The following is a 14,336-nucleotide window of genomic DNA, read 5'->3' on the forward strand; positions in this document are numbered from 1 at the left end:
ATCGGCACGCTGCATGGGACTGAATGTCTGGGTTAGTGTGTGGAGGAACCGACTATTTCAGACCAGCTATTTCAGATCCAGAAGTGCGAGGGTTAATTAATAATGGTAAAGGAGTGTCTGGGAAAGAGATTGAATTTTGGGTGAAGTTGGGAAGTGATGTATTTCAGTCCAAAGCCCCAGGGTCTAGGTGAAGCTGGGAGAAAGGTTGGCAGGAGCAGATTGAAAAGGACCGGTCTCACGCTGGTCTTTCCCTCTTCTCCCCTCTCCCATCAGGCAAGAGGTACAGAAGTGTGAAAATGCACACCTTCAGATTCAGGGACAGTTTCTTTCCAGCTGTTATCAGGTAAATGAATCATCCTATCACAAACTAGAGAGCAGTCCTGGCCTCCCATCTATCTCATTGGAGATCTTCAGATTATCTTTATTCGGTCTGAAGGGTCTCGACCCGATATGTCAGCCATTCCTTCTATCCAGAGATGCTGCCTGTTTTGCTGAGTTACTCCAGCGTCTATCTTCGGTTTAAACCAGCATCTGCAGTTCCTTCCTGCACCTTTATTCGGACTTTACCTTGCACTAAATGTTATTCACCTTAATCATGTATCTGTTCACTATGGATGGCTCGATTGTAATCATGTGTAGTCTTTCCGCTGACTGGTTAGCACGCAACAAAAGCTTTTCACTGTACCTCAGTATCTGTAAACTCTTCTACCTTGCCTCAAACTCATTACTGTATAATTCAGTGACTGAGGACAGGACTCTGCAGAATCCTCTGGCCACACTTGGTCAGCAAGCACAGGAACTAAAGTTAATTCTATTTCTTTCTCCACAGATGCTTCCTGACATACTGACTATTTCCAGCATTTTCTATTTCAGACTTACTGCATCTGTAGTTTACAGCCTTACTGTTTGCCTCCATTTACTGGGTCACTGTAGATCCACTTGGCCCTCTCTCCCTCTCTCTCTCTCTCTCTCTCTCTCACACACACACACTCTCTCCCTCTCTCTCCTTCCCCAATCCAATGGGCTTTTATTGTTTTGGATCTACCTGTGATGTGGGACCTTGTTAAAACCTGTGTTGGTATCCACGTAGAGGACATTGATTTCACTGTCCCCACTGTCAGATGCCATACGTCCTTAACAAACCACGCTGGCCTGTGTGCATGGTTAATTGGAGTTATTCGACAGAAAGGTGACAACAGACTCAGCCCAGCATTGGGCAGGGTGGTCGCACAGCTGGTGGAGCTACTGCCTCACAGCGCCAGAGAACCAGGACTGATCCATCCAAGGTTCATCCCCAGCTCTGCCTGACCCAGGAGGGCCCAATGCTGGAATCCCCCACTATTGCTGCAACTAAGTTTTATTTTTTTAATGCTAAGGCTGTGCAGAACTTTCAACAAGTATTGAGAATGGACGGGGACTGGGTTGGCATGAAAAGTCATGCAGCAAGATGTCCACAGTCATCATGGCAATTACACTTTGTTTAAATTATTCCCAGGAATGACAGAGGGACTTTCCACGACTGGAACATCACACAGAAGTGCTGCGCTTTGATCCAACCATGCTTTAGTTGGGACCTGGGATCAGATCAGCCATCCCATCTGATGACATTGGACCCTGGGATAATACACTGTATTGGGCAGCACTTTTTAAGGTTACTGAATCAAACTATTACCAGTAAAACCTTTGTAGATAATAATAAACAGACGCTGACTACTGGGGAACATTCATGTGGTAGCTGTTTGTAGAATGAGAGGATCCAAACAAAACACTTCATACACATTCAACACCATGTTGTAATTGCACTTTATACTTTGGAATGTCTGATTCTTAAAGGCGACCTTGCATTCTGGCTCATTTTAAAAATATGACTAGACCAACTAGGACCCGTTGGGTCCCTGTCACACGGGAGGCTTGGTACCCCAACGCAACCCGTTCCCCAACGCAATATTGTTCCCCAACACTGTAGCCGCCATGGGAGGCGTGGTCCCCCAACTCAACCCGTTGCCAAACATAAGATTCCAGCACTCCCCCTCCTGTCCTGCCAGGAGCTGGAGCTGGAGTAAGTGTTGTATGATGGCAATATTGTTGCAAATGTCGGGTGGAGGACTGTGATATCCCATTCAGGTGAAAAGTTGGTGGAACCACAGAGTGTTCCTGTATTGCAACTTTGTATCGACGTTTGTTGGAAGCTGGCAGGAAGGATTTTAACAGTAAAAATATTGTTAGAGTTGGCTTTTTTAAACCATTAAATATCAATAACATGAAATATAACATCAAATCTGAAGGAAAGTTGATCAGACCGATGACGGGAAAAAGCTGAGTAAGATTCAACAACATTTTTAGCGCTATCGTGTACCGTTTTGGCAAAAATACAATCGCACAGACAGACACGTAAACAAGACGAGACTTTTTATAGTACAGTGCATGCAGAAAGCATTCAGACCTCTTCCCTTTTTCCACATTTTGTTACGTTGCAGCCTTATTTTAAAATGGATTACATAATTTTTTATCATCAATCCACACACAATAGTCGGTGGCTCCAATCCCAGCGATGAGACTCGACTGGCGAGACCGACGTCGGGCAGAGCTATAGTGGTGGGTGACTCCATTGTCCAAGATGTAGACAGGAGATTGTTGCGGCAGGCGAGACTCACGGATGGACTGTTGCCTCCCTGGTGCCAGGGTTCAATATATCGCCAACTGAATTCAGAACATCCTCGAGAGGGAAGGTGAACAGCTGGCAGTAGTTGTGCACATGGGCACAAATGACATTGGGAATATGAGGATGGAGGTTCTGCAGCATGAGTTTAGAGAGTTAGGAAGAAGACTGAAAAGCAGGACTTCTAGGGTAGTTATCTCTGGATTGCTTCCAGTACCTCGTGCTGGTGAGGGCAGGGACAGGGAGATAGGGGATCTGAATGTATGGCTGGGGGGCTGGTGCACGGAGCAAAGATTTAGATTTTATAGACCACTGGGATCTCTTCTGGGGTAGGGGTGACCTGCACAAAAGGGATGGGTTCTGGCAGGCAGGTTTGCCAGTTAGGAGAAACAAACTAGTGGCAGCATGCTGTAAAGGTTGCAACTTTGTTGCCTCCTTAACTTTTAACTTCTTGCTTACTCTTTCAATGTTACTTGTTATTACTTGATTTCAAGGCACGGTCTAACTTTTCTTAAAGTGGTGATAACACTTTTATATGCTTCAATCGTGTAAAGGACGGAGACAAGAGGGAAAATAGCTTCTCCAAGGAAGGAGCGTGGGGAAGGCGCAGCTTCTGACTGGTATCTTAGAAGCAATATCGAAAATGAACGATGGACTGAAAAATGAAATGAAAACAAGATTTTGTAGTTTGGAAGAAATGATGAAAGGAATTTTGAGCAAATTGAAGGAAGTTCAAGACAAGCTGATTATGTTCCAAGATGAATCTCATGAACAGAAGGAACACATTGATAACTTGCAAACATTGGGTCAGGAAAAAGATTTGATGATTGAAAAACTGGAACGGAAAATGAATGAAAATACTCGGGCACACCAGCAATACAAGATTAAAAATATGGATCTGGTAAACAGAAGCCATCGACTGAATTTGCGAATTGTTGGTTTGCCAGAAGGTCAAGAAGGGGATAATGAAAATCTTCCACTATCAAAATCTTCCAATTTTGGATAACGCTCAAAGGATTGGGAAGAAATCTGGTCCCCAAGATAAACCAACACATTTGATCATTCGGTTTCACATCTTGCAGATGAAGGAGAATATCCTCCAGGCAGCAAAAAGTTGGGCATGGTTGAATATGAAGGATGCAAGTTTCGGTTTGTTCCTGATTACAGCCGTGAGCTTTTGGAATTGATGATGTCTTTCCATAATGTAATGTCTGAGTCGATTAAGAAAAAGTTGCGCCCTGCCTTACTTTATCCATCTAGACTGTGTATACGACTCTTTAATGGTAACAACTGTTTTTTTAACAATCCTCAAGATGCTTCCAGCTTTCTGGAGGCTTATGAGGATAAAGCCACGATGGGGAGCTACTGATAGCTGAGTAAGTTACAATTGGAGATTTATTGTTCCTATTTTGACAATATATCGTTTTGTAAATGATTAAGAATTTAATTGGATGAGTTGTTCTTTAATTACTTTTTAGAATTTTAGTATGATGGTATCAAACAACAACTTTTACTTCTCTAAGATACTGTTAATTTAATGTAATGGTATTAAATATTAAATTTTAAGATTTTCTTTGTTAGCTTTTCTATTTTTTAAATCAAAGGATTTTTTTTTTGCTCTCTTTAAACAAACAAAGTGAAGCAGTTCTTGTTTTTCATATTTTGACCTTGGATAAATAATATGAAGTAGCTCTTGTGTTCCACAGTTAACATGCACTTCTTAACCATAACATTAATTTTGTTTTGGCTATTGTGTGGTAAATATGCCTTCTTATTACGTTGGGTGCTGTCATAGGAGAGATGGGGGTAGGGAAGGGATTAGGTAGCGTATTAACTCTACTGGTCAGTTTCAGGCTTTGCGTGGGGGGAGTTCTTTCGCTTATAGCTTAGTTTTTCTATCTGGGCAGTATTTGAACTACAAAAATGTCTGAAATGTCGTCACTTCTGGCTCCGCCATAGATTTTTCTTCTTCCAGTATCATGAACTGTTATGCTTTAAGAAATTAACCCTTTACATTCCACATGATTTTTATAAACAATATGGATAAAGTTATTAACTTCCTTTCATGGAATGTGAATGATTTGAGCCATCCCATTAAGAGGAAACATTTTTTTAAAGTTCTTCGTAGACTAAATGCTCAGATTATCTTTGTTCAGGAAACTCATGGGAGATGTATTGTTCCTATTTTGCTACAAAGCTACTTTGCTTCAAGATCTAAATTTTGTTAATTTTATTAAAGATCAGATTGCTTTTTTCTTCCTAACAAATTCTGCAGAAGAAATATCCAATGGTGTAGTCTGGGATGCCTTTAAGGCATATACTCGTGGACAAATTATTTCATACTCTGAGGGATTAAAAAAACAAATTCAAAATAAAATACGTATATTGGCTGATGAGATTAAAGAAATTGTTAAAAAAATATTCAAAAGCTCCTAGTCTAGAGCTCTATAAGAGTTGAACTTCAATTGAGACATGATTTGTCATTTGTATCACCGATTGAGAATCAGTTACTTAAAACCAAAAGTCAATTTTATATACATGGCAATAAATCTGGTAAATTACTCGCTAATCAGTTGAAAGCGGTGTCGGCCAAGCGTCAGATTACTAAAGTGAGTAAATGGGATGGTACATTGACTGTAGACCATGATGAAATTAATAAATCCTTTCAGGAATTTTATACCTCCCTATACCAATCAGAATTTCCTACTGATTTCAATATAATGCATGAGTTTTTAAAGAAACTGAACTTGCCAAATTTACCACATAATGAGTCTCTGTTGTTAGACTAACCCATCACGGAGGAAGAAATACAAAAAGCAATCCTTTCGATGAATTCTGGTAAAGCTCCTGGTTTAGATGGGTTTGCAGTGGAATTTTTAACGTATTTCTCAAGTTTACTGTCTCCCTGGTTATGCAAGGTTTTTAAAGAAGCCTTTTTAATGAATGGATTACCACAATGCTTTTATGAAGCATCTATTTCTTTTATTCTTAAAAAAGATAAAGATCCTATTGAAGTGATATCATATAGACCTATATCACTGTTAAATGTAGATTCCAAAATTATTTCCAAAATATTAGCTATGAGATTGGAATATATTTTACCGCAAATTATTTCTGAAGATCAGACAGGTTTTATTAAAAATCGTTACGCATACTTTAACGTTAGGAGATTAATGAATATCGTACATACAGCGTCAAATAAAACTTCAGAATGTGTCATTTCACTTGATGCTGAGAAGGCGTTTGATAGAATGGGAATACTTATTCAATACACTTGAAAAATTTAAGATTGGTCCAAAATTTATTTCTTGGATCAAGCTGATATATCATATACCTCAGGCTTCTGTACTTGCCAATAATCAGAGATCCCTTTTTTTCAGGCTCTTTCGAGGTACTAGACAGGGCTGCCCTTTAAGTCCTTTACTGTATGATATTGCTTTGGAACCTTTGGCCACCGCTATTAGGGAATCCCCTAATATTTTTGGTATTGTCCGTGGGAATAAGACACATAAGCTATCTCTTTATGCAGATGATCTGTTAATATTCATCTCTAACCCTGAGAAATCTATTCCGGCTATAATAGCTCTACTTAATCAATTTAGTCGTTTTTCTGGTTATAAACTAAATCTTAGTAAGAGTGAGCTTTTTCTATTAAACAATTTAGTTTCGAATTATGGACAGTTTCCATTTAGATTGACTACCGAATGTTTTACTTATTTAGGCATTAAGATTACCAAGAAACACAAGGATTTATTTAAAGCCAATTGATCATATCAAACAACAGTTCACTAAATGGTCACCAATGTCCTTATCTTTAATAGGCCGAATCAATGCTATTAAAATGTTTATCTTACCTAAATTTTTATATTTATTTCAGACGATACCAATTTTTATTGCTAAATCTTTCTTTGATATTATTGACTCCAAAATGTCTTCATATATACGGCAGAATAAAAATTCCAGACTAAGTAAAAAATACTTACAGAAATTAAAAAAAGATGGTGGTTTGGCACTGCCGAACCTTAGATTCTACTATTGGGCAGTTAATCTGTCTAACGTTTTGGACAAAACATTTAGAAGATACCCAATGCCCAGGATGGATAAATCTTGAACGTGATTCCATGCAAGGGCTATCATTGGCTTCTATTCTAGGTGCCTCGTTACCTTTTACAATTACGAGATTGAATAAATATACGACTAACCCAATAATAAGACACACTCTGAATATGGTTTCAATTTCGTAAGTTTTTTGGATTGAATGATTTTATTTTATCGAGTCCTATCATATCTAATTTTTTCTTCCAACCTTCTAGTACTGATCAAGCCTTTCTGTTATGGAAGAGGAAGGGATTAGTAGCTTTTTGTGATTTGTTTTCGGATGGTTGTTTTATGTCTTTTGAAAAACTCTCCAATAAATATAATTTACCTAACTCACATTTCTTTAGATATTTACAAATTAGACATTTTTTGAGGGCTACACTACCCTTTTTTCCATTACCACATCAAACCGAAATCTTGGATTTTTTTTAACATTTAAACCCTTATTAGAAGGGCTTAATAACGACTATTTATGTTGATTTTGAAATTTAAAAAAGATGCATTTGATAAAATTAAGAATGACTGGGAAAGAGAACTTAAAATGTCTATCTATAGAGAAATGGGAGAGGATTCTTCAATTAGTTAATACTTCCTCAATGTGTGCAAGACACGCTCTGATACAATTGGTTCACAGAGCTCATATGTCAAAAGATGTTAGCTCGTTTTTATGGTGATATAAATCCTACCTGTGACAGATGTAACTCTGAAGTGGCCTCGTTGACTCGTATGTTTTGGTCCTGCCCACTTTTGGAAAAATATTGGAAATAAATTTTTGATACTATTTCTGTAGTTTTAGGTATTGATTTACAACCTCATCCTATTACTGCAATTTTTGGGCTACCAATGTTAGATTATATTAATCTGTCCCGTTCCACCCATCGGCTGATTGCTTTTACCACATTAATCGCCAGAAGATCTATTTTATTTAAATGGAAAGACTCTAATCCTCCGACCACACTCCATTGGTACTCTGAAATGATATCATGTTTAAATTTAGAAAAAATTAGGAGTGACATTGTTGAACCCTTGGTTAAATTTGATAGGACTTGGGACTTCCGATGGCGCCATGGAATAGGAAGCAGGCGCCCGCTTTAGCTCCTCTCCTGAAATGCGCTAAAAAACCTGAAAGGAAAAAAGGGACTGATTTAAAAATACTCACCGGCAGATACCTGACCTCACGTAAGTGACGTCATCAGAAATTGCCACACACCGACGGGATACCGGTATTTTTAAATGACCATACGGAATTTACCGGCTGTACCGCAGACAAGACCAAGAACCAGACTGCTGGTCGTTCAAGAGTCCCTGAAGAATCCGAGGAGGAATCTGAAGGAGAAAGGATTTATTGCTACTATAGAGGAAAATATAAAAGAACAAGTACAATCTTTAAGACAAACTATGGCAAAGGACGTTGGTGAGATTCTGACTAATCAGCTGACTACTCAGCTGGGAAAGTTAGAAAAAAGAATGGCTGTAGGGAATAAGGAAATTTGTGAAAAAATCGATATTCTACATGATCGCATTGAAGAAGTAAATGCCGATTTACAAGAAGAAATCAAACGGGTTGAAGAAGATCTCAGCAAAAGTTGGAGACTGTTCTCTTCATTTCAAAAAAACCAAACAAAGCTATTAAAGATCTGGAAGCTACAACTACGGACATGTCTGATACAATGCAAAGAATGAAGGTAGACCTAGACTGTGTTTCTAGGCAACTGGCCAGAATGACCGCCAAATGCCTAGATCTTGAAGCCCTGTCCAGACGCCAAAACTTAAAAATTGTTGGAGTGAAAGAAGAGAAAGAAACTGGAAAAGACCCTCGGGTTTTCACTGCCAACTTACTTCAACAGATAACAATCTGTTTGAGAGACCTAAAGTTGATGTAACACATCGAGTTCAGAGAGCACGCTCAGGGATTGGAGCTCCACCAAGACGGATTATCCTCTGGAACTCTCTGCCACAGAAGGTAGTTGAGGCCAGTTCATTGGCTATATTTAAGAGGGCGTTAGATGTGGCCCTTGTGGCTAAAGGGATCAGGGGGTATGGAGAGAAGGCAGGTACAGGATACTGAGTTGGATGATCAGCCATGATCATATTGAATGGCGGTGTAGGCTCGAAGGGCCGAATGGCTTACTCCTGCACGTATTTTCTATGTTTCTATGTCCTCCGACGCAATATTCCACCTCTCCACCAATTCCAATATTGGTGGCCAGTGGGGGGGGGGGGGTTTCTGGAGTGCTAGTATGGGTTCTTGGGGTGGCAGCTCAGTCCCTCAAGCCTGATCTGCTGGCAGCTCACTCACGGCTGGTGGGCTGGCAGTTGACTCATGGCTATTCCTTGAAATTCCATTTCAAGCAGGGTGCAAGGCCACCAAATTCAAATCCATTTTCCTACCATTTCAAGCAGGGTGCCAGGCCACCAAATTCAAGTGCAGTTTCTTACCACTTCGAGCAGGGTGCAAGGCCACAAAATTCAAGTGCAGTTTCCTACCACTTCAAGCAGGGTGCAAGGCCACCGAATTCAAGTGCAGTTTCATACCACTTCAAGCTGGATCCAAGGCAACCAAATTCAAGTGCAGTTTCATACCATTTTCAGCAGGATGTAAGGCCACCAAATTCAGTGCAGTTTCATACCACTTCAAGCCGGGTGCAAGGCCGCCAAATTCAAGTGCAGTTTCATTCCACTTCAAGCAGGGTGCAAGGCCACCAAATTCAAGTGTAGTTTCATACCATTTCAAGCAGGGTGCAAGGCCCCCAAATTCAAATGCAACTTCATACCATTTCATGCAGGGTGCAACGCCACCACATTCAAATGCAGTTTCATACCATTTCATGCAGGGTGCAAGGCCACCACATTCAAATGCAGTTTCATACCATTTCAGGCAGGGTGAAACCACCATAAAACCACACAAAACACCAAACTCACAGTTCAGTAGACATTCAGTGTGTTCAGTCGATTCACAGCTCAGACAAAGTTGTGACCTCTCCCTCCCCATCATTAAGGGGACTCACAGTTGAGTAGACATGTGTTCAGTGTTATTCAGAGCTCAAAGAGACGTGACCCTCTGGCTTCCTCCATCTTGCAGAGACTGAGTGAGGCACACCACTTCCTGGTTTTATAGTCCCTCCCCCTCCCTCCAGCAGGGGCAGCAGAGAGAATGGTGAATTTAAAAAAAAAATTAATATCTCTCTGATTTTTCATCGATGGGAAAAATCCTCTGGTCCAGGAAGGCGGACGTGGGCTCTGAGGGAGGTGGCCAAAAATGACGGCCGTAGGTGGCGGCATTCTCTAGGAAATCGCACCACAGTGCGCCAAAAGCGGTCAAGATCAGACTTTTAGTAATATGGATAGTTATATGGACGGGAAAGGAATAGAGGGTTATGGTCTGAGCGCAGGTATATGGGACTAGGGGAGAATACGTGTTCGGCACGGACTAGAAGGGTCGAGATGGCCTGTTTCCGTGCTGTAATTGTTATATGGTTATATGGTTATATAGATAGATAAGGGGTAGTTTGAGAGAATATTTTTTTTTACATAAAAAGATATATAAAAGTTGCAAATAAGATGGTCGACAAACTTGCACGTGCTTATGTCTAGACATTCTTATCATTAATAGATTGGAATGTAAGCGGATAGACTGTTCAAGGTCCTCGTGTTTACTAAGAAAAGGTTCAAGACTCTTGAATTATGCAGCATAGAAAACAAATTAAACCGATGGTAACGTACTAATCTACTAACAAATTATATAAATAATTTTATCATTAACACATAAAAAACTAACAATCGTACTAAACCGTTTATTTTAACCTAAAAACTAATGTTATAACCTAATACCACTCCGTTCCTCTTTAAAGCTAATGCTGAATAGCTTCTAGATTCTAGGGATCTGTGTTGGGTCCTTTGTTGTTTGTCATGTACATCAATGATCTGGATGAAGGGGTGGTAAATTGGATTAGTAAGTATGCAGATGATACCAAGATAGGGGGTGTTGTGGATAATGAAGAGGATTTCCAAAGTCTACAGAGTGATTTAGGCCATTTGGAAAAATGGGCTGAAAGATGGCAGATGGAGTTTAATGCTGATAAATGTGAGCTGTTACACCTTGGCAGGACAAATCAAAATAGGACATACATGATAAATGGTAGGGAATTGAAGAATACAGTTGAACAGAGGGATCTGGGAATAACCGTGCATAGTTCCTTGAAGGTGGAATCTCATATAGATAGGGTGGTAAAGAAAGCTTTTGGTATGCTAGCCTTTATAAATCAGAGCATTGAGTATAGAAGCTGGGATGTAATGTTAAAATTGTACAAGGCATTGGTGAGACCAAATCTGGAGTATGGTGTACAATTTTGGTCGCCCAATTATAGGAAGGATGTCAACAAAATAGAGAGAGTACAGAGGAGATTTACTAGAATGTTGCCTGGGTTTCAACAACTAAGTTACAGAGATAGGTTGAATAAGTTAGGTCTTTATTCTCTGGAGCGCAGAAGGTTAAGGGGGGACTTGATAGAGGTCTTTAAAATGATGAGAGGGATAGACAGAGTTGATGTGATCAAGCTTTTCCCTTTGAGAATAGGGAAGATTCAAACAAGAGGACATGACTTCAGAATTAAGGGACAGAAGTTTAGGGGTAACATGAGGGGGAACTTCTTTACTCAGAGAGTGGTAGCGGTGTGGAATGAGCTTCCAGTGGAAGTGGTGGTGGCAGGTTCGTTGGTATCATTTAAGAATAAATTGGATAGGCATATGGATGAGAAGGGAATGGAGGGTTATGGTATGAGTGCAGGCAGGTGGGACTAAGGGAAAAAAATAGTTCGGCACGGACTTGTAGGGCCGAGATGGCCTGTTTCCGGGCTGTAATTGTTATATGGTTATATGGTTATATGGTTATTATATGACCTCTAGCCAATGTTCATTGTATCGGTATATATCAAAAATATGTTTAATATCTATTCGTGGGGGCAGGTTGGAGCTTCCAGAAATTGCCAGGCCAAAACGAGAGAGAGGCGTCGGAGCTTGGAGATGGGAGAAGTGAGCGAGAGAGAGAGAGAGAGACTCGCTGGGCGGGCAGGCAGGCCGGAGATTTCAGTTTTCAGTTAACCCCTTCAAGCCAGATGGTTTTCATTCGAGTATGAGTTTAAGATACGAATACCAATAAGTATGATATTTTGTTAATTAAAATCAGGTATTTAAATAGTAAATACCCACTAGTTAAGAAATGTAATCCTCTTAGAGTAAATTACTCACAATCTCACAATCTTTGACTGTTTAACACAGGATTATTAATAAGCAAAAAAACTTTTTCTTTTAATTTAAATACAGCATTTAAATAGTAAATACCTACTTAGTCCAGCCTATTAGGTGAACTACTTACAGTACATGTTCTGTTGTTTTTTCTGTGCATATAATATCCGGTTCTGGCCTGTTTTTTATTTTCTATAATATTAGTTTGTAAGGGACGGAGCTAAATGAGATTTACACCTATGGAAGATCACACAAATTTTCCCACCAGTGGTTTCACACAGTGTACTCAAATACTGCTTTTTAAAAAAATCATTTATGTTATTTAGCACCTTTTTTGCTTTTTCTTTATAGGGCACCTTTCTTTGGGATATACCATCAGAGTTCTGAAATTGGGAGCACCCACCCAACACCCAGAAGGTTGAGTTATTGTGTTGCACCATCTGAAACAAGGGAACCCATGTAAGCTATAATGCAAGACGACCCTCTAAAGAAAACTGGAGGAATTACTTTTTGTAGCTGGAATATTAGGGGTGCTAACGAGCCAATTAAAAGGGGTAAGATTCTTGCCCAATTAAAATCAATTAATGCTGACATAATATTTTTACAGGAAACGCATCTTAAAGCTCAAGCTCAGGCCAGGCTGAAGGCCAATTGGATCGGTCAAATATATCACTCCTCCTATCTCTCCAAATGCAGAGGCACTGCAATTATAATCCGTAAGGGCATATCATTTAAACATAAAAACACCATTGCAGACAAAGATGGGAGGTATGTCATAGTTTCTGGGGAGATATATTCTACCCCACTTACTATGGTAAATATTTATGCTCCTAACTTTGATAACCCACAATTTTTAAATAAAATCTTGAACATAATTTCAGATTCCAGCAAAACCTGATAATTGGGGGAGATTTCAATTGCGTTTTGGATCAATACCTCGATAAATCCGCTCAACAAAAGATATATAATACAAAATCAAAATCCAGCGAACTCTTAAATACGTATATAAGAAATACAAATATAACAGACGTATGGAGGATTGCAAACCCAACCAGAAGAGAATACTCCTTTTACTCATCAGTACATAAAACTTATACACGTATTTACTATTTTCTAGTGACACTAAATTAATACCTTTCACAATTAATCCCAAATACCATAATAGTACTATTTCCGATCATTCTCCGCTAACCTTCTCCTTAAAACTAGAAGGAATGTTTAATAAAAAATCGTTCTGTAGGTCTAACCCTCAAATACTAAATAATCCAGATTGTTGTAAATATTTAAAACAACAGATGGAACTCTTTTTTGAGACCAATGATACCCCAGGTATTTTGCCCTCGTTATTATGGGAATCTTTTAAGGCTTTTATTAGAGGTTCTATCATTTCATATCAAGCATATCAAAATAAAAAGAATAGGACGGAACAATTGCAATTAGAAGAACAGATCAGACAACTTGACTTGGTAAACGTGATAGATCCGACTATAGATAAACATAACAAGATAGCAATATTAAAATTTAAGCTAAATAAAATTCTATCTGCAAGAGTTATCAGATTATTTCAAATTACAAAACAGGAAAATTTCGAATTCGGCAACAAACCACACAAACTTTTAGCACGCCAGTTGAGAAAAGTTGAAAAGGACCATACTATCCTAAAAATCAAATCAGATAAAGGTGAATTGTTAACGCTTCCAAAAGACATTAATGAAAGATTTTCCCAATTTTATCAAAATTTATATACATCCAAAACATCAACAGAAAGGAGAAAAATTACAAACTTTCATGATAACTGTAAACTTCCAACACTTAATCCGCTGGAACAAGAGGAATTAGGAGCACAAATTTCAATTATAGAAATAGAAGAGACAATCAATACATTGAAGAATGGTAAAACACCAGGACCAGACGGGTTCAGTAACAAATTTTATAAAAGATTTCACGAGGTAATTTCCCCGCGTTTATACAAGCTTTATACATACGCATTTAAAGAACAGACATTACCACAAACACTAGCTGAATCAACTATCGCACTTATACCCAAAAAAGATAAAGATCTAGAAGACCCAGGATCATACAGAGCAATCGCCCTGTTAAATACAGATCAGAAAATATTAGCGAAAACTTTGGCAAGAAGATTAAGTAAATACGTTAATAATTAATACACTCTGATCAAATGTGGTTTATACCCAAGAGAAATTTGTTTAATAATTTGAGAGGACTTTTTAACATAATGTACTCACACAGAACTAAAGAAAAAGACATCAATTATTTCATTAGATGCAGAAAAAACATTTGACCAAGTAGAATGGAAATATCTTTTTACAGTACT

Source organism: Amblyraja radiata, chromosome 23 (assembly GCF_010909765.2).
Source record: "Amblyraja radiata isolate CabotCenter1 chromosome 23, sAmbRad1.1.pri, whole genome shotgun sequence".
NCBI classification, from domain to species: Eukaryota; Metazoa; Chordata; class Chondrichthyes; order Rajiformes; family Rajidae; genus Amblyraja; species Amblyraja radiata.